We start from the raw sequence: 27,165 nt of genomic DNA, 5'->3' as shown, positions 1-27,165 counted from the left end.
TACAGTTTCCTTTACATTCGAAAAGGAAAACACAGACTGGGAATGACCATAACCTCCCAGTTGTTTTCCATTTCAACAAATTACCTTGCTCCAGACAGGACCCATTCTCTCCCTTACACATCCTATTTACACCTCTTTTTGTCCTTCTCCACTATTAACAACCACTTTGTCTTTTATACTGGACCTCCACAACATTTCCTCTTTCGCTTCCTCTGCCACTTCTGTCAAAAATATTAAAAAAGCATTTTCCATTATGAGTTCTGAAGAGGAGTTCAGAAATGTAAACTCTGCTTTCTCTCCACAGACCTACTGAGTTTCTTCCGCGAGTTCTGCTTTTGTCCCATTTTCTAACATCTTTCAGTTCTGAAGGAGAGTCATTACCAGACCATAAACGTTAACTCTCTTTCTCTCCCCACAGATGCTGTCAGATCTGCTGATTTGCTCCAGCATTCCCCATGTTTGTTTCAGTAGTTTTGCTGTTGTTCTGATGACTGATTGACTTGAGTTCCTGCCATTAATTGAGGTGCTCCTGGAGGTCTCCAGACATTAACCATGTAACCTCATAGAAATTCAGTCGCAGGCTTCAGGCCCTGTCCTGCTCAGCCTGCTGAAGTAATTATAACACCTAAACATAAGCAGTTAACAACGACAAGTTTTTTGAAAATAATTATTTTCAATTAAAAAAAACTGTGGGGAACCAGAAAAGGCTGATGCTCTCTTCCCACTATTACTGAAATATCTTCACTTCCACACCACCTCCACATTCTTTTTTTACTCTTTCACAGCTCAGAAGGGGAAAAAAAAAACAGTTTGAAAGTAACAGTATCAAAAACATGTAATGTTCTGGGGACTTGGGTTCAAATACCACCGTGGCAGAGTCTAATGATGACTACAAATCTATTGCCAATTGTAGGAAAAATCCATTAGGAAGGAAACTGCCATCCCTACCTGGTCTGGCCTACATGTGACTCCAGACCCACAGCAATGTGGTTGCCTCTTATCTGCCCTCTGGGCAATTAGAGATGGGCAATAAATGTTGCCCAGCCAGCGATACCCTCATCTTGGGAATGAATGAATAAAGAAAACAGAAACTGTTTGGGAAATTCATCACATCTGGTGGCATCCATGGAGAGAAAGCAAATTCATTGCTTATGTCCAGCGACCCTTCATCAGAACTAGTAGTATCTGGTGAAAGGGGGTATGTATGCTTGAAAACAGGGAGTTGGGGTAGCAGGGGGGCCGACGTGAGTGAGGAAATAGGTAGATATGGAGCTGAGAGGGAGACAAGACAAAGGGGTAATGGTAAGCCAGAAAAGAGTCCAGAAGGATGTGAAAATGGGTTGGCTGTGCTAAAGGCATGACGTGATGACAAGACATAGAGTCATAGAGCACAGAAACAGACCCTTCAACCCAACCAGTCCATGCTGAACATAATCCCAATCTAAACAAAAATATGGATCACTTCACAAATTTCCTGGGGTGTGCAGGGGTAAAAGACATGGAAGAAAGAGCTCAGGCCCTAAAATGATTGAACTTGATATTGAGTCCAGAAGGCTATGGGGCCCTCAAGTGGAAAATAAGATGCCGCTCTTAGAGCTTGCACTGGACTTCACTGGAGCATCACAGCTGGCCCAAGACAGAAATGGTGTAATGTTGAAGGCAACTGGAAACTTTTTCAAAAGAAACAGTAATACTTAGAAATGAAGATAATGGACATTCTCCATTTTGAATTGCAGAAGACAAGTTAAATGAGTTTGTCTCATTAATCTGTTTTACTGCTTTTTCCTCCTGGGAGGATGTGGGTGTGGTGATTGTAATGAGGTCAGGCAGGTAGACCTCATAGAATATGAGTTCCCTGATTGGGGCTATTAATCTGGTCCAATCAGGGAGCCCTGGCTGACAGATATAAACAGGAGTGTCAGAGGTTCTGTTCACTCTGAGAGCTGGGTCCAGGGAAGCTGGATTAGTACTATGCACAGGTAAATAAAGGGTAGATTGTTATGGATACCAGATTGTTATTTCAGTGGGCATCATTGGCTGGTCCAACATTTATTGGCCCTCCTTAGTTGCCTTTGAGAAGGTGGTGGTGAGCTGCCTTCTTGAATTGCTGCAGTCCGTATGCTGTAGGAACATCCATAATGCTGTTCGGAAGGTAGTTCCAGGATTCCAATTCAGTGATAGCGAAAGAACAGCGACGTATTTTCAAGTCAGGATGGTGAGTGACTTGGAGGGGAACTTCCAGGTGGTGGCATTCCTATATATTCCTATGCTGCCCTTGCCCTCCTAGATGGTAGCAGATGTGGTTGGTGCTGTGTAAAATCATAGAGTCATACAGTGCAGAAACAGACCCTTCTTCCCATCTTTGCCAGGTTGACCAGATTTCCAAAACGAAACTAATCCCATTTGCCTGCATTTGGCCCATATCCCTTTAAGCCTTTCCTATCCATTTACCTGTCCAAATAGTCTTTAAGTGTTGCAACTGTGTCTGCATTTGCCACTTCCTCTGGCAGTTGAAAACATTGTCCCTCAGTTCCCTTTTAAATCTTCCTCCTCTCACCTTAAACAGCTTTGGACTCCCTTACCCCAGGGAACCGACCTTGACTATCCACCCTATCCATGCCTTTTGTAAGTCTATGTAAAGTCACCCTTCAGCTTTCGACGCTCCACAGAAAAAGGTCCTAGCCTCGCCTTATAACTCAAACCCTGGGGTCACTGTGCACCAGCAATGGAAGGAAGGAACATTCATGATGGCAAATGGGGTGCCAATCAAGCCGACACCTTTGTCCTGGTCTCAGTTGAAGAGGCAAGCAGCTTGATTCTAATGATGCTGAGATGTGAGCTGCCTTTGGACAGGGGGCAGGATCCAGCAGTTTGTTCATAAAAATATTAATGAGGCCCCAGGCCTGATTTTAGACTTTGGCTGGGATGCACTCTGTCAGCCGTGTGGCAAGTCTAAAATAGGCCAAAACCAACATCTTCCCCAATGATTCCTCTCTGTCTGCAGTTCCACATTGATGCAAAGATTAGCGACAACACATCACTGGTAAATATCCTCACTACTCTTCAATGACTGTATTATTACCTCCACAAGAGACTGCCAGTTACACTATCCTCTGCACTGCTATAGCAAGAGATGGAGGGGGAGAAAATCCACAGAAGGAAAAATTAGGAGAGAGACACAGAGGTCAGAAACATGTTAGGGAAGGAGAAGGAAGGAATAAAATCAAAGGAAGGCTTGCATTTATGTAACACCTTTCACAACCACATGATGTTCTAAAGTACTCCATAAACAATAGTGAAACTAAGTACAATCACGTGTACTCCAGGAAATGTGACAGCCAATTTGTATACAGCAATGAACAATAATAATAACCAGATTATTTACTTGTTTGTTGAGGGATAAATGAAAGAGACAAACACACACATACAAACTCACAGAGACAGAGAGAGGCACAGATGCACCGACAGACACAAGTGGAGATAGATGAGAAATGGAGCCACAATCTCTCTCACTCACAGCCCCCCACACATACACACAACTGGTGATAAACCCAACACTCTTGGTGTTCACTTGGGTTTGCAAGGTGAGCAGTGTATGTGCACACAGTGCGGCCCATTCTTCATTTCATCTGCATGCCAAACACAGAATTGCTCATTCGATTAATTAACAACATCCCCAGCTAGAAGAAGCCTGCATGAAGGAAACCCCACTGGCCCAGGCTGGCATGCCTCATCATGTGGCACTGAAAATAGAGGAAGGCACGGCTTGTATTTTCCAAAGCTGTTTCACGTGTTAATTAAATCAAGAGGAACACACACACACACACACACACACACACACACACACACACACAATCTGGTTAGGATTTCCTTAATTCTATTTACAGAAAGGATTTATCCTTTAAAACAAATTGTGTATGTTTTGTTTTCTTTGGCACTTTGAGACATACACAGTCCTAAGCCGTTGTTATAACTCATTGCTTGTGCTATGCTGAAAAATAACTTCATGTGGGGTCAGTTTACAAACTCAGTTTTGTAGATTTGACTTATGTCAGTCTGAATTCTAGCTTTTTACCCACAAGCTAATCCCTCATTTTATGCTGGAGAGTTCAGCACTTCTAGTCTGAATTGGAAGGCTTTGGGTTCAAGACCCATTCCTGTGACTTCACCCCAAGAACCCAGCCTACTACCAATGCTGAGGGAAGGGCAGGGGTGGCATCTTCAGGAGGTGGCATTAAGCCAAAGTCTCATCTTCCCTCGAGGGCAAAAGTTGAAAGGTCCCACAACATATCACTGAAGATCAGAGTGTTCCCCCAATGTTTAGAAATTTATTTTTGAAGAAAATGTTTGCAGAGTCAGGGTGGGGGAGTGAGCAGAAAGCAGAGGCGTGGACAGACAAATTGAAAAAATCTTTCGAAAAGCTGGCACATGATTGATAACTTCCCTCCCCCTCTTCAAAATTATACCGTGTAATTTATGCCTCGCTACATGTTTATGTAACTGAGAAGGCAAACAGGCGCCTCAGTTAAATGTCTACTCTGGCCTGGGTTCTTACTAAGCATTCAGATGGTGACAGATCAGCATCTGTAACTCTCCAATTAATCACAGTTGCTCTGCTGGACTCTGTGGAACTGACCCCTGGTCAGCACTTGGCTATAAAAGATCAAGGCATGGTTAAGTGACAAAAGTGACAAAAATGGATTATGCAAACATTATAGACTTCAGGGATTGTGAGAGTTCTAACATTGTTTCAGCCTGCAACTTCTTAAACTGTCTCAAATCCATTGAAGGGTTAGAACCCTCAATTTGTCCATTATACTATACATCGCCTAAAACACTACTCATCAAAGCATGTCAATAATTAAGGCTTTCTACTTGTGTTTACTCACAAACATTTCCAATTATAACATTGAGTCAATAGCTTGGAAGGTTAAGAAGGCATATTGTTTATCATTCCTATTATTTTATAAATGGGTTTTTTGTCATATAAATGTTTTGTTTAGGAGCAATTTGTGTTCCCCAGTTTAATGTACAACATCTGTAACATTGATTTTCTTTGGAGTTTATATGAATGCAAAGATGCTAGGAAATAAATCCAGCTGGATGTAGATTGCAAAATTAAAAGAGCGATACGGTGAAGTCTAAAAAGCATGACGCTTGTTTGATTGCAAAGAAGTGGCAGATGGAGTACAACATGAGAATGTGTAAGGTCATGCACTTTGATAGGAAGAATAGTGGCCCGGACTATATTCTAAATGGGGAAAAAGTCCAGAAGTCTGAAGTGCAAAGACACTTGGGAGTTCTAATCCAGGATTCTCTCAAGGTAAACTTGCAGAATGAGTCAGTAGTAAGGAAGGCAAATGCAATGATGGCATTTATTTTGACAGAACTTCAATCTAAAAGTGGAAATGTACTTCTCAGGCTCCATATTGGAGGTGTAGTGGAGAGTGAAGAAGGTTACTTCGGATTACAATGGGACCTGGATGAGATGGGCCAATGGGCTGAGAAGTGGCAGATGGAGTTTAATTTAGATAAATGTGCGGTGCTGCATTTTGGGAAAGCAAATCTTAGCAGGACTTATACACTTAATGGTAAGGTCCTAGGGAGTGTTGCTGAACAAAGAGACCTTGGAGTGCAGCTTCATAGCTCCTTGAAAAGGGAGTCGCAGGTAGATAGGATAGTGAAAAAGATGTTTGGTATGCTTTCCTTTATTGGTTAGAGTATTAAGTACAGGAGTTGGGAGGTCATGTTGCGGCTGTACAGGACACTGGTTAGGCCACTGTTGGAATATTACGTGCAGTTCTGGTCTCCTTCCTATCAGAAAGATGTTGTGAAACTTGAAAGGGTTCAGAAAAGATTTACAAGGATATTGCCAGGGTTGGAGGATTTGAACTACAGGGAGAGGCTAAACAGGGTGGAGGTGTTTTCCCTGGAGCGTTGTAGGCTGAGGGGTGACCTTATAGAGGTTTACAAAATTATGAGAGGCATGGATAGGGTAAATAGACCTGGGGTTGGGGAGTCCAGAACTAAAGGGCATAGGTTTAGGGTGAGAGGGGAAAGATATAAAAGAGACCTAAGGGGCAACTTTTTCATGCAGAGGGTGGTATGTGTATGGAATGAGCTGCCAGAGGATGTGGTGGAGGCTGGTACAATTGAAACATTGAAGAGACATTTGGATGGGTATATGAATAAGAAGGGTTTGGAGGGATATGGGCCAGGTGCTGGCAGGTGGGATTAGATTGGGTTGGGATATCTGGTCGGCATGGACAGGTTGGATGGAAGGGTCTGTTTCCGTTCTGTACATCTCTATGACTCTATGACAACTTTTTCACGCAGTGGGTGGTGCATGTATGGAATGAGCTGCCAGAGGAAGTGATGGAGGCTGGTACAATTGCAACATTTAAAAGGCATCTGGATGGATATACAAATAGGAAGAGTTTAGAGGGGTATTGACCGGTTGCTGGCAGATGGGGCTAGATTGGTTTAGGGTATCAGATAGGCATGAAACTTTATTGCTGGAACAGCACAGCAGGTCAGGCAGCATCCAGGGAACAGGAGATTCGACGTTTCGGGCACAGGCCCTTCTTCAGGAATGAGCAGAGAGTGTTCAGCAGGAGAAGATAAAAGGTAGGGAGGAGGGACTTGGAGGAGGGGCGTTGGAAATGTGATAGGTGGAAAGAGGTCAAGGTGAGGGTGATAGGTCGGAGTAGGATGGAGGCGGAGAGGTCAAGAAGAAGACTGCAGGTCAGGAAGGCGGTGCCGGGCTGGAGGGATCCGGCTGAGACAAGGTGGGGGGAGGGGGGATGAAGAAACTGGTGAAGTCCAAGTTCATCCCCTGCGGTTGGAGGGTTCCCAGTCGGAAGATAAGACGCTCCTCCTCCGACCGTCGGGTTGTTGTGGTTTGGCGGTGGATGAGTCCAATGACCTGCATATCCTCGGTGGAGTGGGAGGGGGAGTTGAAATGCTGTGCTACAGGTTGGTTGGGTTGGTTCGTCCGGGTGGCCCAGAGGTGCTCTCTGAATCGCTCCGCAAGTAGGCGGCCTGTTTCCCCAATATAGAGGAGGCCACACCGGCTGCAGCGGATGCAGTAGATGATGTGGGTGGAGGTGCAGGTGAATCTGTGGCGGATATGGAAGTTTCCTTTGGGGCCTTGGAGAGAAGTGAGGGGGGAGGTGTGGGCGCAAGTGTTGCACCTCCTGCGGTTGCAAGGGAAGGTGCCGGGAGTGGAGGTTGGGTCGGTGGGGGGTGTGGATCTGACAAGGGAGTCGCGGAGGGAGTGGTCTCTACGGAAAGCTGATAGGGGAGGGGAGGGAAATATATCCTTGGTGCTGGGGTCTGTTTGGAGGTGGCGGAAGTGACGGCGGATGATGCGCTGTACATGGAGATTGGTGGGGTGGTAGGTGAGGACCAGTGGGGTTCTGTCCTGGTGGCGGTTGGAGGGGCGGGGCTCAAGGGCGGAGGAGCGGGAAGTGGAGGAGATGCGGTGGAGGGCACCGTCGACCACGTCGGGGGGGAAATTGCGGTCCTTGAAGAAGGAGGCCATCTGTGTTGTACGTATTTTGAACTGGTCCTCCTGGGAGCAGATGCGGCGGAGACGAAGGAATTGGGAGAATGGGATGGCGTTTTTACAGGGGGCAGGATGGGAGGAGGTGTAGTCCAGGTAGCTGTGGGAGTCGGTTGGTTTGTAGTAGATGTCCGTGTTGATTCGGTCGCCTGAGATAGAAACAGAAAGGTCTAGGAAGGGGAGGGAGGAGTCCGAGACTGTCCAGGTGAATTTGAGGTCGGGGTGGAAGGTGTTAGTGTAGTGGATGAACTGTTCAACCTCCTCGTGGGAGCATGAGGTAGCGCCGATACAGTCATCAATGTAGCGAAGGAAAAGATGGGGAGTGGGGCCAGTGTAGTTGCGGAAGATGGATTGTTCCACATACCCTACGAAGAGGCAGGCATAGCTGGGGCCCATGCGGGTGCCCATGGCTACTCCTTTTGTTTGGAGAAAGTGGGAGAAACGCCATCCCATTCTCCCAATTCCTTCGTCTCCGCCGCATCTGCTCCCAGGAGGACCAGTCCAAAATACGTACAACACAGATGGCCTCCTTCTTCAAGGACCGCAATTTCCCCCCCGACGTGGTCGACGGTGCCCTCCACCGCATCTCCTCCACTTCCCGCTCCTCCGCCCTTGAGCCCCGCCCCTCCAACCGCCACCAGGACAGAACCCCACTGGTCCTCACCTACCACCCCACCAATCTCCATGTACAGCGCATCATCCGCCGTCACTTCCGCCACCTCCAAACAGACCCCAGCACCAAGGATATATTTCCCTCCCCTCCCCTATCAGCTTTCCGTAGAGACCACTCCCTCCGCGACTCCCTTGTCAGATCCACACCCCCCACCGACCCAACCTCCACTCCCGGCACCTTCCCTTGCAACCGCAGGAGGTGCAACACTTGCGCCCACACCTCCCCCCTCACTTCTCTCCAAGGCCCCAAAGGAAACTTCCATATCCGCCACAGATTCACCTGCACCTCCACCCACATCATCTACTGCATCCGCTGCAGCCGGTGTGGCCTCCTCTATATTGGGGAAACAGGCCGCCTACTTGCGGAGCGATTCAGAGAGCACCTCTGGGCCACCCGGACGAACCAACCCAACCAACCTGTAGCACAGCATTTCAACTCCCCCTCCTACTCCACCGAGGATATGCAGGTCATTGGACTCATCCACCGCCAAACCACAACAACCCGACGGTCGGAGGAGGAGCGTCTTATCTTCCGACTGGGAACCCTCCAACCGCAGGGGATGAACTTGGACTTCACCAGTTTCTTCATCCCCCCTCCCCCCACCTTGTCTCAGCCGGATCCCTCCAGCCCGGCACCGCCTTCCTGACCTGCAGTCTTCTTCTTGACCTCTCCGCCTCCATCCTACTCCGACCTATCACCCTCACCTTGACCTCTTTCCACCTATCACATTTCCAACGCCCCTCCTCCAAGTCCCTCCTCCCTACCTTTTATCTTCTCCTGCTGAACACTCTCTGCTCATTCCTGAAGAAGGGCCTGTGCCCGAAACGTCGAATCTCCTGTTCCCTGGATGCTGCCTGACCTGCTGTGCTGTTCCAGCAATAAAGTTTCAACTTTGATCTCCAGCATCTGCAGACCTCACTTTCCCATCAGATAGGCATGGATGAGTTGGACTGAAGGGTCTGTTTCCGTGCTGTACATCTCTATGACTCTAGACTCTATAAGGCTCTAATCAGACCACATTTGGAGTATTGTGTGCAGTTTTGTGCCTCATATCTCAGGAAGGATGTATTGGCCGTGGAGCAGGTTCAGAGGAGTTTCACGAGAATGGTCCCAGGAATGAAAAGCTTAACATATGAGGAATGTTTGAGGACTCTGGGGTTTATACTCGATGGAGTTTAGAAGGATGAGAGGGGTTCTAATTGAAACTTACAGAATGCTGAACGGCCTGGACAGAGTGGATCTTGGGAAAATGTTTGCATTGGTAGGAGAGACTAGGATCTGAGGGCACAGCCTTAGAGTAAAGGGAAGACATTTTAGAAGGGAGACAACAGACACCTCTTCAGTCAGGGAGTGGTGAACCAATGGAACTCATTGCCACAGAAGGCTGTGGAGGTCAGGTGATTGAGTATATTTAAAGGGAGGTGGCATCACTGGCAAGACCAGCACTATTGTTCTACACCTAATGCACTGAAGGAGGCGATAGTTAGCACTTGAGTATTTGTAGGCATTTTCAGAGTCAACTGACATTGCTCTGGTTCTGTTGTCACATTTGGTTGGATCAATGGTGTGGCAGATTTACTTCCCTACTTAACAAACCAGATGGAGTTTTACAACAATCTGTTAATTTCCTGGCGTGCTGAGTATTTTGATTCAGATTTATTGGTTTATTAGTCCAGTAACAAAACTACAATGCAACCATCTCGTTCTCTCCCTCTGACAATGTTGGGGTGCAGTTGCCAGTAATTAGAATTAACAGGCCATTCAGCCCCACTAGTCTGTGTGCCATTTAATGTCCATGAGACCATATAGTTTCAATTATATTCAGCCAAACTGTTTCCATATACTTCTTTCCTTCACCCGTCCATTCAACGAAATTGTTAATTTTGACAGTTCTTCGGTCTCAATCACTGATATCAGAAGATTTCAACCCTCTACACCAAATTTCCACAATGCACCTTATAGATAGTACACACTTCTACCCCGAGTGCCAGTAGTAGAGGGAGTGATTATTTGTGGATGTCGTGCCAATCAAATGGGCTGCTTTGTCCTGGATGGCATTGAGATTCTTGAGTGTTGTTGGAGCTGCACCCATCCAGGCAAGTGGGGAGCATTCTATCACACTCCTGACTTGTGCCTTGTAGATGGGGAACAGCTCTTGGGGAATAAGGAGGTAAGTGACTTATTGCAACATTCCAAGCCTTTGATCTGTGCTTGTTGCCACTGCATTTAGGTAGCTGAAGATGGTTGAGCACAGGACACTAACCTGAGGAACTCCTGAACAGATGTCCTGCAGCTGAGATGACCAACCTCCAACATCTTCCTGTGTGCCAGGTAAGACTCCAACCAGAGGAGGCTTTCCCCATGATTTTATTTATGAAGGATCCTTGATGTTACACTCGGTTAATTGAGGCTTTGATGGCAAAGGCAGACAACATCTCTTTGAATATTTGTTAGAAAAGAGTCTGTAGCAAAGGTAGGTGAATGGAGATGGATTACAAAAAATAATAATCTCATTCTATCTTTGAAAAGACCCATGGAGCTGTTCTTCATCAAAGGCCCTATATTACCATAGTGAGGACAGAAAGAGTTGTCCCAGTGGCCAAAATTTATCCCTCAACTAATAGCAAAGGTAGATTATCTGATCTGAAAATGTGTTGCTGGAAAAGCGCAGCAGGTCAGGCAGCATCCAAGGAGCAGGAGAATCGACGTTTCGGGCATGAGCCCTTCTTCAGGAATGAGAAGAGTGTGCCAAGCAGGCTAAGATAAAAGGTAGGAAGGAGGGACTTGGGGGAGGGGTGTTGGAAATGCGATAGGTAGAAGGAGGTTAAGGTGAGGGTGATAGGCCGGAGTGGGGTTGGGGCCAGAGAGGTCAGGAAGAAGATTGCAGGTTAGGAAGGTGGTGCTGAGTTTGAGGGATGGACTGAGACAAGGTGGGGGGAGGGGAAATGAGGAAACTAGATAAATCGGAGTTCATCCCTTGTGGTTGGAGGGTTCCTAGGCGGAAGATGAGGTGCTCTTCCTCCAGCTGTCGTGTTGCTATGGTCTGGCGATGAAGGAGTCCAAGGACCTGCATGTCCTTGGTGGAGGCAGAGGAGATGACCTGGGGTGTGCAGTGAGAGAGGGACTCACTGAAATCCTTGTAGAGGGAGGAAGAGAGCTTCTTCAAGGAAGGCATCCTTGCAAGAGGATTCGCAGTAGGTTAAAATCTTCTAGGAGAAAGTGAGGACTGCAGATGCTGGAGATCAGAGCTGAAAATGTGTTGCTGGAAAAGCGCAGCAGGTCAGGCAGCATCCAAGGAGCAGGATGCTCCTTGGATGCTGCCAGACCTGCTGTGTTTTTCCAGCAACACATTTTCAGCTCTGATCTCCAGCATCTGCAGTCCTCACTTTCTCCTAGATTATCTGATCACTCATCTTACTGACTGACCTTAGCCCACATAAGACGTAGGAACTGAAGCAGGCCACTCGACCCATCAATTCAGCTGTGTCATTGAATGAGATCATGGTGGATCTGATAATCTTCAGCACATGCTTTTTCCCCAGAATCCTTGAGTCCCTTACTGATTAAAATATGAGTGTCTCAGCCTTGAATATGCTTAAGGTCTGAGATGGCAACTCTCCGCACTGAAGAACTCCACTGATTCAGAGCCCTCGGAGAGAAGAAATTCCTCCTCATCTCTGTCTTAGCTGGGCAACCCCTTATTCTGAGACTATGTCCTCTGGTCCTAGACTCTCCATACCTACCCTGCCAAGAATCTTATATTGCAATAAGATCTTCCCTCATTCTTTGAAACTGCAATAATACAGGCCCAGCCTACTCAACTTCTTGTCATTGGAGAGTCCCTCCATGTCTGATACAACCTAGTGAACCTGCTCTGGACTGCCTCTAATGCCCGTTTATGTTCTCTGACATAAGGGACCTAAAACTGTTCATAATTTGACTAGTGCTAATATCATTTGAGCAAGACTTCCACATCTTTACTCCATTCCTTTTAAATTGAAAGCCAGCATTCCATTTGCCTTCCCTCCTACCTGCTGAGCCTGGATGCTAGCTTCTTGTGATGTATGCATGAGGGCCCCAAAATCTCTCAGTACCGCAGCTTTCTGCAGTCTTTTTCATTTAAATAATATTCCGTTCCTCCATCCTTCCTGACAAAGTGCATAGACTCGCAATTTCCCCAAATATATTCCACCTGCCAAGTTTTTACCCACTCCCTATATCCCACTGGAGACTCTTTGTAGCATCCTCAGTGCATGCCTTCCCATTTTCTTTTATGATGTTTGCAAACTTGGTTGCCAGGGTTGGAGGATTTGAGCTATAAGGAGAGGCTGAACAGGCTGTTTTCCCTGGAGCATCGGAGGGTGAGGGGTGACCTTATAGAGCTTTACAAAATTATGAGGTGCATGGATAGGGTAAATAGGCAAAGTTTCTTCCCTGGGTCCAGAACTAGAGGGCATAGGTTTAGGGTGAGAGGGGAAAGATATAAAAGAGACCTTGGAGCAACTTTTTCACACAGAGGGTGGTATGGGTATGGAATGAGCTGCCAGAGGAAGTAGTGGAGGCTGGTACAATTGCAATATTTAAGAGGCATTTGGATGGATATATGAATAGGAAGGGTTTGGAGGGATATGGGCCGGGTGCTGGCAGGTGGGACTAGATTAGAACATAGAACATAGAACAATACAGCACAGAACAGGCCCTTCGGCCCACGATGTTGTGCCGAACATTTGTCCTAGCTTAAGCATCCATTCATGTACCTATCCAATTGCCGCTTAAAGGTCACCAAAGATTCTGACTCTACCACTCCCACAGGCAGCGCATTCCATGCCCCCACCACTCTCTGGGTAAAGAACCCACCCTTGACATCTCCCCTATACCTTCCACCCTTCACCTTAAATTTATGTCCCCTTGTAACACTCTGTTGTATCCGGGGAAAAAGTTTCTGACTGTCTACTCTATCTATTCCTCTGATCATCTTATAAACCTCTATCAAGTCACCCCTCATCCTTCGCCGTTCCAACGAGAAAAGGCCTAGCACTCTCAACCTATCCTCGTACGACCTATTCTCCATTCCAGGCAACATTCCAGGTAAATCTTCTCTGCACCCTCTCCAAAGCTTCCACATCTTTCCTAAAGTGAGGCGACCAGAACTGCACACAGTACTCCAAATGTGGCCTAACCAAAGTCCTGTACAGTTGCAACATCACTTCACGACTCTTGAATTCAATCCCTCTGCTAATGAACGCTAATATACCATAGACCTTCTTACAAGCTCTATCCACCTGAGTGGCAACTTTCAAAGATCTATGAACATAGACCCCAAGATCCCTCTGTTCCTCCACCTCACTAAGAACCCTACCATTAACCCTGTATTCCGCATTCTTATTTGTCCTTCCAAAATGGACAACCTCACACTTGGCAGGGTTGAACTCCATCTGCCACTCCTCAGCCCAGCTCTGCATCATATCTAAGTCCCTTTGCAGCCGACAACAGCCCTCTTCACTATCCACAACTCCACCAATCTTCGTATCATCTGCAAATTTACTGACCCACCCTTCGACTCCCTCATCCAAGTCATCAATAAAAATTACAAACAGCAGAGGACCCAGAACTGATCCCTGTGGAACTCCACTTGTAACTGGGCTCCAGGCTGAATATTTACCATCTACCACCACTCTCTGCCTTCGACCGGTTAGCCAGTTTTCTATCCAATTGGCCAAATTTCCCACTATCCCATGCCTCCTGACTTTCCGCATAAGCCTACCATGGGGAACCTTATCAAATGCCTGACTAAAATCCATGTATACTACATCCACTGCTCTACCCTCATCCACTACTGCCTCATAGCACCAGGGAGTGAGGCTCAATTCTTGTCTGGGAAAGGAAATTCCCAACCTTGACGACTCTCTGACAAAAGAAATTCAGGTTTAAATATGGGAGGTACTTACTTATAAATACTGCCCCTACTTCTGATGGAAAACACACTCTTGAGCCTGAACCCTGTCAACCCCTCGCGGAATCTTTAGTGTTTAAGTAAGATCACCTCTTGTTCTTAGAATCATAGAATCCTACAGTCCAGATGGAGGCCATTCTGGCTCATCAGTTTGCACAGTCCCTCCAGAAAGCATCCCACCTCAGACCCACCCAATCCCAGTAACTCCACCTTTATAATGGCTAACCCACCTAGCCTACACTAACACGATCAGGGCAATTTAACATAACCAATCCAACTAATCTGCAAACCCACACTGACACAGGGAGAACATGCAAATTCCGCTGTGGGATGCTTCCTGAAGGATCAGTACAGACTCAATGGGCCAAATGGCCTCTATCTGCACTGTAAGGATGCTATGATTCCGAGAACAAGAGGTGATCCCATTGAAACACTGATGATTCCAAGAGGACTTGACAGGGTCATCAGTGTGTTTCCCCTCCAAGTAATTTGGAAGAAGAGGGCAGCATTTAAAATAAGGATCTCCCATATTTAAGTTGGAGATGAGGAGGAATTTTTTTTCTGTTGGAGGGTCATTCACATTTGGAATACCCTTTCCCAGACAGCAGCAAAGACTGGGCCATTGAGTATATTCAAGGCTAAGTTAGAAAGATTTTTTTGTAGACGAGGGAATCAAAGGGTTACAAACAGGAAAATGGAGTTAAGACCACAATCATATCTGCCAGGATCATATCAAGTGGAGGACCAGACTCAAGGGGTTGAATTTCCCACTCTCGGTCCTATTTCTTCAGATCTTACATAGTAAGGGATTTGGTCCTTCATCTGGAGCTATCTTTTCAAGGAAACATGTGGGAGACCACTCTAGATGCAGCACCAGACATACCAAAAATGAGATGCCAACCTGGTGAAACTCCAACTCATGTCTGTGTACATCCTAAGTGACAAAGACAGCATGTGATACACAAAGCTCAGCGATCCCACAAATATCTGATCAAATGTTGTCTGGCCACACCCAGTCATAAATGGCAATGGTCAAACAAACAACTAACAAGACTTTACAATTTTGAAAGTTGCCCAGAATGCCCTGTCCACAGAAAACAGATACTCTCAATCATCAATAAAGTAAATGGAAGATGTCGTCAGGAGCACTATCAAGAGGCATTTACATTGCAATAACCTTCTCACTGATGCATAGTTTGCATTATGCCAAGGCTACTCAGCTCCTGACCTTATTAGAGCCTTGCTTCAAAAATGGACAAATGAGCTGAATTCTAGGTGAAAGAGACAACCTCACCAGAGTCGAGGTGAAAGCGTCCAAGACCCAACCATCTTCAGCTGCCTTACCGATGACCGATAAGGTTGGAAGTGGGGAAGTTCACTGATGATTGTATAATGTTCAGCACCATTTGTGACTCCTCAGAACTTGAACTAGCCTGAGTCCACATGTAACAAGGCCTGGACAATATCTAGGCTTGGGCTGATGAATGGCAAGTAACATTCAAATTATACAATAACCTTGTCCAACAAGAGAAAATTTGACAGCCCAAACTCTCATTGCCATTCACTTGAGTTACCGTAATAGAATCCTCCATGATGAAGAAATACAGGAAATCATTGCTCGAAATGGAACTGGTCTTACTATGAACATAGTGTGACAAATGCAGGCTCAGTATTCTGTGATCAGTAACTCATATTCTATCTGTCCAAAGACTATTCATTATATCAAAGGCACAAGTCAGGCATGTGATGGAACATTCCCCACTTATTTGGATGAGCTCCAAAAGCACTCAAAATGTCCAACATCATCCAGAATAAAGTGTCACCACAGCACTGTAATTATTCAATGATACAAGCAGACCTGCTGAGTTTCTCTAGCATTTTCTGATTTATTTCAGATCTCCACCATCCACAGTATGTTGCTTTTATTTAAATATTCATCCCATCCAACAGCAATGCACAGTGGCAGCGATGTTCATTACGTACATGATGCACTGCACAATTTGTCAAGGTTCCCTTAATGGCATCTCCTGAACCCTTGACCTCTACCACCTCGGAGGGAAAAGGTAGAGTTGCATGGGAACATCACTAACTGCAAGTTATCCTCAAAGTTTCACATTATTGTGACTAAGAAATATATCATTGTTCCTTCACAATCATGGGACAAAACCCCGAAGCTCTCCTAACAGTTTTGTGGGTCTACCTATAATACACAGACTGTAGTGTTCAACATCAGATTGACAAGGTCATTTAGGTATGGGCTAAAAGTGGTGACCTAAGTAGCCATGAACTATGAACAACCCACTATTTACTGGGCCAGAGCTAGACACCAATCACAAAGACATCTTACTGATAACCTGACATGGTCAAATAGCTTAGCAATGTGTCCACAAGAGAAAAGTATTAATTACAAGCTATCATTTGATGCAAGTAATAGTATTAATGCATTTTTTCTGCTTCTGAACATAAAGTAAGGCAGACCTGCAAGTTCTTCTTAAAAGTGATGACACGCTATTGTTCCCTCATGCTGTGCAATGTTAAAGATGGAGAAAGCCGTTAAGGAAATTAAGTTTCCCATATTGTCATTACCTGACACTTGTGTGGTGACAATACTACTTGCCATTCGTTAGTACAAGCCTGAATGTTTTCACAACCATTTTCTTTTGTGCCAGGTATGACTTCAACCAGTTATCCTCCTGAATCCCACTAAGTCCAGTTCCACTAGGGCTTCCTGATTCCACACTCGGTCAATGTTTACATCAGTCGCCTTCATTTCCCTTCTTCACTCATTTGCACCAAGATGTACTGAAGGAAAAGATCAGAGAGAGCATCAGGGATCAGGTTGATGTTGACTAAATGCCACTAGGTGGCACTGTCAACAGCAACCATCATCACTTTGCTGATGATCAAGAGTAGATTGATGGAACAGTCATTGGCCGGGTTGGATTTGTTTAGCTTTTTTGTGTACAGAACGTACCTATGCAATTTTCCCCATTTCCAGGGAGAAACCAGTGTTGTAGCTATACTGGAATAGGTTGGTTAGGGGCATCATAAATTCTGGAGAATAAATCCTCAGTACTATTGCTGGAATGTTCTCAGGGCCCACATTCCTTGCGGTATATTGTGCCTTCAACTTTTATTTAATATACTGTCACTTGTACCAAGGTATAGTGAAAAGTGGATAATGGCACCAAATTTCGGTGCCATCTTGGATTACAGAATAAATGAATGAATGAATTGTATAAATACCAAAGTACTGAATAAATTAATATTAAATTGATATTACTAAAACTGAAACAACTTCAAAAGTTCATCTTTCCCTCTCTGTAGCCTTCACCCTCTCTGCTCCCCCTGTTACTGCTGTCCAACATCGCACCCCGCACCCCACACCCACCCCCCCAAGAGTCCTGGCAATGTGCCCCTTTCCTGCCACCACTGGCACCATCACCTCCACATCCGCCATCTCCAAGCTGGAGACGGTCACGCTGCATGAATCCTGTAGCTCCTCCGATATTGGAAATCGACCAACGGAGTCCTGGCTCATTTTTCCGATGCCGCCACCCGAGGTGGAGTGGGGATGAAGATGCATGGGGGGGAGGGGTCTGGCCTCCCACAGGAGAAGGAGGCCCCAGGGCAACCAAAACAAAAAAACATGACCGAGCTGGAAAGACACCAATGAAGCTGCGTGGATGTGACAGAACCCATGGCATGAGCCATGAGTGACCGAACATGCGCTCAGGAGCCAAATGCAACACAGCCCTTTGCCACCATCTTGGGATCTTCTCTTGATTTTGTGTGGAATTGACTGAAGGCTGGCATCTGCAATATTATGGATCTGTGGAGGAGGCCAAAATGGATCATCTATTTAACACTTGTGGCTGAAGACTTTCCCAAATGCTGATATGCCGGACTCAATGATCATCGAGGGTGGGGACATTTGTGGAGTCTCTTCCATCAGTGAATTGTTTAATTGTCTACTATTCATATCAGGATTTCAAAGCTTAGATCTGATATGTTGGCTGTGTGATCATTTAGTTCTGTCTGTTACTCCTGCTAACACTGCACAGCATGCAGGCAGTCCTGTTTTGTAGCTGCACCAGGTTGACTACCCAGTATTAGGTATGCCTTGAGTTGCTCTTGGCTTGATAGTAATGGTAGAGTGGGGGAGATGCGAGGCCATGACATTGCCGATTGTGTTAGGATATAATTCTGCACTGCTGGTGGCCGACAGCATGTCATGGATGCTCAGTGTTCAGTTGCTGAGTCCATGCAAAATCTATCCTATATAATACAGTAGTATTCTACACAACAATATGAAGGGAATCCTCAATGTAAAAGTAGGAATTCATCTGCAAAAGGACTCTGGAATGGTCACTCTTAATGATACTGTTGTGGACAGATGCATCCGCAAGAGGTATATTAATAACGAAGAGGCCATGTATGTTTTTCCCTTGGTTTCCCTCAACATTCGCCACATAGACCTATGTCCTTAAGGACTTGACCTGCTCAATCAGTAGTGTTGCTGTTGAGCCATCTTTGGTGATAGATGTTGATGTTCCCCATCCAGAGTACATGTATGGCATTTCCATTTCCAATTCCTTGGTCAATGGGGTGGCTAATTATTTCTTTTATCAGATTTTGTAGGATTTAGGTACAACTTAGTGGCTTCCCAGGCCATAAGCAGAGGGAAGTCATACGTTTCACAATCTATTCTGAAGAAGGGTCACTGGACCCAAAACATTAACTCTCATGTTAGCATGAAAGCAATATGGTTATTGAAATGACAAGCAACCATGAAGTCAGGATCATTCCTACAGACAAGGCAGAGGCATTCAGTAAAGCACTGACCCAGCTGCACTTTGTCTCCCAGTGTAGAGGGGACCACATTGTGAGCAGCGAATACAGTAGATTAGATTTAAAGCAGTACATTTAAAAAGCTTGCTCATTTGGAAGGGGTGTTTAAAACCTTGGACAGTGTGGAGGGTGTAGGTGAATGCATGGATGTTCCACCTTCTGCAATTGCATGGGAAGATTGCATGGGGGACTGACAAAGTGTTAGGAATTGATCAGGATATCATGGAGGGAACAGTCCCTGAAGAATGCTGACAGTGAAGGGAAGGGAAAGATGGTGGTGCCTTGCTGGAGGAGATAGAAATGGTGGATGATGATCATTTGAATGTGGAGACTGATGGGGTGGAGACTGAAGGCAAGGGGAATCTATGAAGGTTATTCGATGAAGGGGAGGAAGGGGTGAGGGCAGAAATGCAGGAGATGTGTTGGACACAGCTCAGAGCGCACAGCAGCAGGTCATTTACAGAAAAAGGAGGTCACATTGACACACCACCTTGTAAGGTGGCATAATTGGAATAAATATTACAAAGATGGAGAAAGTGGGAGAATGGAATGGAGTCCTTTCAGGAAGCAGGGTATGATGAAGTGTTATCGAGGGAACTGTAGAAACTTTACCCGACCAAAATGTGAACTTGGTTTCTCTCTCCACAGATAGTTCCAGACCTGCTGACCTTCTCCAGCAACTTCTGTGTTTGTTTTTTAATCATTTCCTTGATTTCACCACTCAGTCCCAGAATCATTCCGATGAATTACTAAGAACAGGCTTTTGTAAACCTTGAGCCAAAATGTGTAACAAATACAAGTATGATTAAGACTGAATAGTCCTAGTTCAAGTCAAACCCAGTGGCACAGAGTGAATACCCTTAACATTTGTAAATTCTCAGCATATCAATATTTTGAAAGGTGAAGTTTCCCAGAGGAAATTACAATATTCCATGTAGAGACTCCCCAGTAATCTGAGGATATTTTCAATTTATGGATTAAAATTGATATGGTATTCACTCCTCTAAAAGATTTCCTGATCTACCACTTACAGTAAGAGTTTATTATAAAACAGGTTTATGCTTTAGTGAAAACAGCATAAAAACTAAGTTGTTTTGGTGCTAGCCATACATTATCTGGATATATTGAATTCAGTTATACAACCTGCCAAATGGTTGAGCTTGAATTTAGAACCACTGGCCTGTTAACAAAGACCATGACCATTACAAACAAAAGCAGAAACTGCTGGAAAAGCTCAGCAGGTCTGGCATTATCGGAGGAAGGGTCACTCGACCCAAAACGTTAACTATGATTTCTCTTCACAAATGCTGCCAGACCTGCTGAGCTTTTCCAGCAGTTTCTATTTTTGTCTGTAATGGTCATGGCACTTTGTTAGTGGGAGAGGAAAGAGAGGTCTGAGTCCTTCATTTATAGCACCACCTAATGAGCGCAGCCTACCCTGCACCATGATTGTTGACATAACAAAATTGAACAGAAATATCGACACAGCAATATACAAAGTACACGGTGACTGAAAAGTGGGACAGGAAATTGTAATAACAGGAGGATCATAGACAACGTATATTAAAAATTTTGCCTTCAGACTACACTTTGTTTATGAGCCTCCTGTTATTACAATTTCCTGTCCCACTTTTCAGTCACCGTGTACTTTGTATATTGCTGTGTTGATATTTCTGTTCAATTTTGTTATGTCAACAATCATGGTGCAGGGTAGACTCTGCTCACTAGGTGGTGCTATAAGTGAAGGACTCAGACCTCTCTTTCCTCTCCCTATAACAAAGCTATTTTATACGTGAGAAAACTACTTTATACATAACTGACCACACTGACAATTTACCAATGACCAGTAATTATGTCTATGTCTTTTTCATTAGCGTATGTCTCACATTGCTGATACTATAAAGCTACATTTTTTACTGAAGAACAACACATTCATTGAGGAAACAGTGCTTAGAGTCATAGAGATGTTCAGCACGGAAACAGACCCTTCAGTCCAATTTGTCCATGGGCAGTTGATGGTGGACTTGTCCTAAATTAATCTAGTCCTATTTATCAGCATTTGGCCCTTATCCTTCCAAGCCCTTCCTATTCATACACACGTCCAGATGCCTTTTAAGTGTTGTAATGTTTCATTAACCTCAAGGTCCAAACATTTCAAACAAGATTTATCAATCAATGCCAGCATCAAAAAGAGCTCACTTGGACTCTGAACTGAAGAATGTAACGATTAGAAGGTTCTCATTTGGGGATCGCTACCATACACTGTGACCGCTTGCAAGTGCATATTGTTCCCCTGAAGGCAATAATTTATATAAAATAACAGTTACATTTCCTCTCTGTCCTGACCTCCTCTTCGGGCTCCCATTAGAAGTTTGTAGAGGACGTGGAACTCCAGACAATACTTAAGTTGATACAATGAACAAGAGGATAAAGCTCTGCTGGTTACATTTGTAAAATAAAAATCAATAATAATTTCTTAAGTGAGAAAGGATTTGAATCATACAGGGAGAATAGAGACAATGTCAAACAGCTACTGCTGTGTTTATAACAATAACCTGTATCCATTCCTAAGATCGCTCATGGAGTTAATTTAAGAGAACAATACACTCTCCTGATAAGGGCATCACTGACAAGTCCACCATCAACTGCCCATCCCTGGATATGACTGACAACAATGTTTTGATACAATGGGGTAGCTTTACTCAGCTACTCTGGGGAGGAGACTGGACATTAAGAGTCAACTATGTTGCTATGGAATTGGGAGTCACATGTAGGCCTGACCAGGAACAAAGTTGAATTTTTTATAATAATCCGACAACCGTGATATTTCCATTTCTAGATTTTGTTGGTAAGCTTTCAACTGATTCTGTGAATTACGAACCCAGTCTTCTGGGTCCATAGTAAACCATCATAGTCCTCACAGCGCCAGAGACCCGGGTTCAATTCCCGCCTCAGGGCGACTGACTGTGTGGAGTTTGCACATTCTCCCCGTGTCTGCGTGGGTTTCCTCCGGGTGCTCCGATTTCCTCCCACAGTCCAAAAATGTGCAGGTTAGGTGAATTGGCCACGCTAAATTGCCTGTAGTGTTAGATGCAGGGGTAAATGTAGGGGAATGGGTCTGGGTGGGTGCGCTTCGGCGGGTCAGTGTGGACTTGTTGGGCCGAAGGGCCTGTTTTCACACTGTAAGTAATCTAATCTAATCTAATTATAGTCAGTGCATTCCTATTCAATACTAGCAATAAGTGCACTATTAATTAAACGAGTTCCCATGAAAGTAACTTCCCATAAATTTAAACAAATGCATTTAGAATAAGCCATTTGACACATTAAGTTAGCAATAATTTTATAAAGTTAAAAACCACATAACACCAGGTTATGGTCCAACAGGTTTATTTGGAAGCACTAGCTTTTGGAACTAGTGGATGAAGGAGCAGTTCTTTGTACATGCCAGTCCAACACCAGCATTACCAAATAATACTTTTATACATATTAACATACTTGTTCCACAATTCACACAGACTTCAGTCCCTGATCTGTTCAATTCTCAATGTCACAATAAGTTGCTCCAGTTAGGAACAGGATGAGGCCATTCAGCCCATTCACTTAAATCATAGTTGAGATGCTTCTTAACTCCATCTAACCACAACCTGATTCCTTCAAATCTTAGCACCCTTGGTTAACAACAACCTGTTTGATCTCAATTTTTGAAATTATGAATCCACGTTTGGCCTTTTTTAATTAAGAGGTCTTACACAGGTTGTCTTCACCATCAGAACTTACTCTTCTCTTTCTCTGTAATCAGCTCAAACATTGTCTGGAGTTTAAGATTTCATAAAGGCTTTTAATGGGGATACTAAGGGGAAGTTTGGGCATAATGGAAATGCAAAGAGATGTCAGTTCATTAAGTATAAATCATCATTAACATCTGGTGGAGAGATTTCCAGAATCCTGCGACCCCTTTCTATGAAGAAGTACCTCCAGACATCACCCCTGAAGAATCAAGTTCAATTATTAGGGTTATATACCCTTTTGTCCTGACCATCTGCCCAGGGACAATTACCTGGATAGCTCCAGCAGAAAAGCTGGCAGAGACAAAATGTTGAACGGCCTGGTTCTTTGAATCCATGGTTCAGTATGCCAGGAATTGTGTGAATGAGCCCTAAGCTGCGTACTTCCTGAGAGGTGAATTTACCCCAAATCTATCTACAATTTGTTAAAAATCTAGCATACCGTGCCCATTTATTGCACAATGTTATCACACTTTGATGATAATATCTTCTTGCTTTAAATTTGTATCTCCAATTTATAGCCTGCTCTATAGTCTAGAATCTCAGGGTAGGAAGTGGCCACATGATCCATGGTGCCTGTGCCAACCTCTTAAGGGAGACAGTCAATTAATTGCACACCCCCTTCTCTTTCCCCATAGGCCTGAAGATATTTCATTTTCAAAAGGATTTGTCTGATTCTCTTTCTTGACATTCTTATAAAACAATACTGCACAGGAACAATGCCGATGGCCCTCCAAGGTTCTCATAGAATCTGTTAGGAGAAAGTGAGGACTGCAGATGCTGGAGATCAGAGCTGAAAATGTGTTGCTGGAAAAGTGCAGCAGGTCAGGCAGCATCCAAGGATTCCTGAAGAAGGGTTCATGCCCGAAACGTCGATTCTCCTGCTCCTTGGATGCTGCCTGACCTGCTGCGCTTTTCCAACAACACATTTTCAGCTCTCATAGAATTTGTGTCTACTGCTCTCTTTGGGAGTGAAGTCCAGATTACATAAACTTACGACTAAGAACTTTGTTCATGGATGATCTAAAATCAATGTCCAATTATCTTTAAAGTTTTGCATGCAACATAGAAATATCACACTTGCTCCATTTTGCAGCAATATAGTTTGTGCCATGCTTTGTTACAAAACTGTGAACAAGCCACAGAGCTGAGAATTGCATATCCCAGCCATCTTGCACATTGAACAGTTTTCTCACAACTCTCACACTCACGTTGTGTCACACTTTCTCTGCCACGCCTGGTTGGGAACATCCCTGATATGGGCCATCCTCCGCCAGTGCAACCATTCCTTCCTATCTGACCAAACCTTTGGTCACCTGTTCAGCACCTCTCTACAGAATCAGAGAATGGCTGCTTCGCTGAAAAGGATGATTAGATTAGATTACAGTGTGGAAACATGCCCTTCGGCCCAACAAGTCCACACCGACCCGCCGAAGCGCACCCACCCAGACCTAACACCTAACACTACGGGCAATTTAGCGTGGCCAATTCACGTAACCTGCACATCTTTGGACTGTGGGAGGAAACCAGAGCACCCGGAGGAAACCCTCGCAGACACGGGGAGAACGTGCAAACTCCACACAGTTAGTCGCCTGAGGCGGGAATTGAACCCGGGTCTCTGGCGCTGTGAGGCAGCAGTGCTAACCACTGTGCCACCGTGCCGCCCACTTTGGATGTTGGTTAGCTCTGATGACTGGACAGCTGGTTACTGATACCAACGGACTGAGTTCAATTCCTCCACTGACTGAGGTCACTGACAAGGTCCCACTTTCTCAACTTTATCCATCAGCTGAAGTGTGGTGACCTTCAGGTAAAAATCACACTCCATCTCTCTGTGGTCTTCTAGGACTTTGATGACTTTCCTTGCAGCACAGTAAAGAGACCATTCAGACTGTCAAGTCTTTGCTAGTTCACCATAAGCTGGTTTCAGCATTTTCCTTTCAAATCCTTATCCTCTTTTGAAACCACAATTGAACTCAATCCAGTTCCTAACCACAAGGTGCCTCCAGTTATTTTCCCGATTAAATTAAGCCGCGTCCTCTGCTTCTCAACCCTACTATCAATAGAATACTTTTTCCCTACCTCAAAGAATTCTGAAAGTTGGGATCGGGAAAGGAAAAACCAGTAAAACCTTGTCAGTGGTACAACTGGCCCAACTTGTTTTGCATACCTTAGAACAGTGGTCTAGTACGACCAATATATTCATTTCATGCATTACTGCTTTAGTTTTACTGGCTTCTCTCTCTAGATGCTCAGACCCCAAGTGTAGGCTGTGAGCCAGTAATGGAGTTCCAGCTGAGTTTCACCAGCAGTGTTCCCACTTTAGCAGGCCCACTCTGCTGTCTCAGTTTTCAGTGAGGAGTCTTAACCTCTCAACAGGGGGTCAGAGTCATAGAGATGTACCAACATGGAAACAGACTCTTCAGTCCAACCCGTCCATGCCAACCAGATATCCCAACTCAATGTGCTTCCCTACCTGCTGTGTCCGGCACACTCCTCTATCAAATCTCGTTGCAATCATTGCATCTCCAGCAATAAAGTCTTGTTTGACAATGCTGCAGTGAAGCAGTTCGCTCTGCTAAAAAGGTGCTATGCAAATGCAGGTTATTGTTTCCAATCTTGCCAGTATATGCTGCTCGCCAAAAAGAAGTTGTTCCTAAATTTAAGTTGATTCTGCCTCCAGTAATGACATCCTCCTGTCTGTGCTGCTCTCACACCCCATTACATGTTGTTAACCGGAGATTTTTAAACCCGCTTCCTGAAATGCATACCCACCCATCCTGAAACTTACATTTCCAGTAGAAGCTGACATATTTAACCTCACAAATAACTACATTGGCCCCCTGGGGACAAACTCAAGTGACAACAAGAGGTTAGTGGGGAGGGCAAAAAACCGACTCCAGCTCCTTTCCATATCGCAGACCTCCCCATAGTATTTTGACTGGGGTTTGCAATAAAGATAACAGCAGCCAGCAAGGAATGATACACACCTTTCCCAACTCAGCTGTGGGATGACATTATTTTAATTCCTCCAGCTAATGCTTGCTTTGGGTGCTAGATATATAAACCCCTTTCTCTAAATACATGAACACAATTTCACCTTTCTCCACCCCCAGTTCTTCAGGCTAACAGGCTCCACTGTTTCATCTGTACCAAGTCCTTTTCTCTTTTCCTGCTGTACACAATATTTAGCGTATTGGTCCATTTAAGATCTGACACATGCATTTTGAACTGAACATGCAAGAACTGTCATTCCCTGGGAAGGAAACAGTGAGAGATTGAACCATCTCCAAATACAATCAACTCACAAACTGAATCATTTCCCCGGCAAACGAGGGGTGGGGGGAATGGATACACATGCAGTCAGAATGAAACTGCAAATGCACAAAGCATCTTTTTTTATTGTAACTGCAGCAACAAGACGGAAAAGCCCGAGTTGTAACCGGGACAGGAATCAGAGTGACAAATGATTAATAATTCAATATTTGTGCATCTTTCACTGATTTTGGGATCAGATTCCTGGAGTTTCTCCTGTGTGGCTGAGGGGGGTAAGGGGAGGGGAGGGGGGGTGGGGGGGGGTGGGTAGTGGGGTGAGACTGGCACCAACCTGCACTGCCAGCTGCTCCCGGTGCTGCCGCCGCTGCGATGCTCAGGGACCGCGGCTCCAGCTCCCGATCCTCCGCCCACATCAGCCCCGCCAGCCGCTGCGGCTCCGCTCCCGCTCCCGCTCCAGTTCCAGCTCCAGCTCCAGCGCGGGGGAGTGAGGAGGGGGGAAACGCGCGTCTCCGCCGCTGCATGTGCGCGCCCCCGGCCTCCCTGAAGGGTGGAGGGCGCGCGCGACTGTCCGTGCGCGCTCCCGTAACTGAAACTGGTGGGATGTTGAGGGGGGGGCGGGGGTGTGGGGACAGACAAAAAGTTTGGGGTGAGCAGAAAGTTGTTTCAATCAATTTGTTCACCATCTTCCTCATCCCCTCACCCTCTTCCTCATCTCCTCACCCTCTTCCTCATCCCCTCACCCTCTTCCTCATCCCTCACCCTCTTCCTCATCCCCTCACCATCTTCCTCATCCCCTCACCCTCTTCCTCACCCCTCACCCTCTTCCTCACCCCTCACCCTCTTCTTCATCCCTCACCCTCTTCCTCATCCCTCACCCTCTTCCTCATCCCTCACCCTCTTCCTCATCCATCACCCTCTTCCTCATCCCCTCACCCTCTTCCTCATCCCTCACCATCTTCCTCATCCCCTCACCCTCTTCCTCACCCCTCACCCTCTTCCTCATCCCTCACCCTCTTCCTCATCCCCTCACCCTCTTCCTCATCCCCTCACCCTCTTCCTC

The 27,165-nt window shown here is 45.4% G+C and overlaps 1 protein-coding gene across 2 annotated transcripts in view; it reads right to left on the bottom strand.

The window, feature by feature from the left end:
• Positions 1-26,579, bottom strand: part of LOC122552585 (regulator of G protein signaling 17-like) — a 114,258-nt gene extending 87,679 nt beyond the window's left edge. Inside the window, exon 1 of one of the 2 annotated variants that reach the window (XM_087991059.1) lies at positions 26,437-26,579. The gene's annotated coding sequence lies outside the window, so the exon portion shown is untranslated. The remainder of the gene's footprint in view (positions 1-26,436) is intronic. The other variant, XM_087991060.1, reaches the window with a different exon arrangement.
• Between the last annotated feature and the right edge of the window lie 586 nt (positions 26,580-27,165).

The sequence above is a fragment of the Chiloscyllium plagiosum genome, unplaced genomic scaffold, assembly GCF_037043375.1.
Source record: "Chiloscyllium plagiosum isolate Xiang-an unplaced genomic scaffold, Cpla_swu_hap1 HiC_scaffold_10, whole genome shotgun sequence".
Taxonomy (NCBI): Eukaryota; Metazoa; Chordata; class Chondrichthyes; order Orectolobiformes; family Hemiscylliidae; genus Chiloscyllium; species Chiloscyllium plagiosum.
Note: the sequence above shows the minus strand (reverse complement) of the source record. Positions and strands in the feature narration are given on the sequence as shown.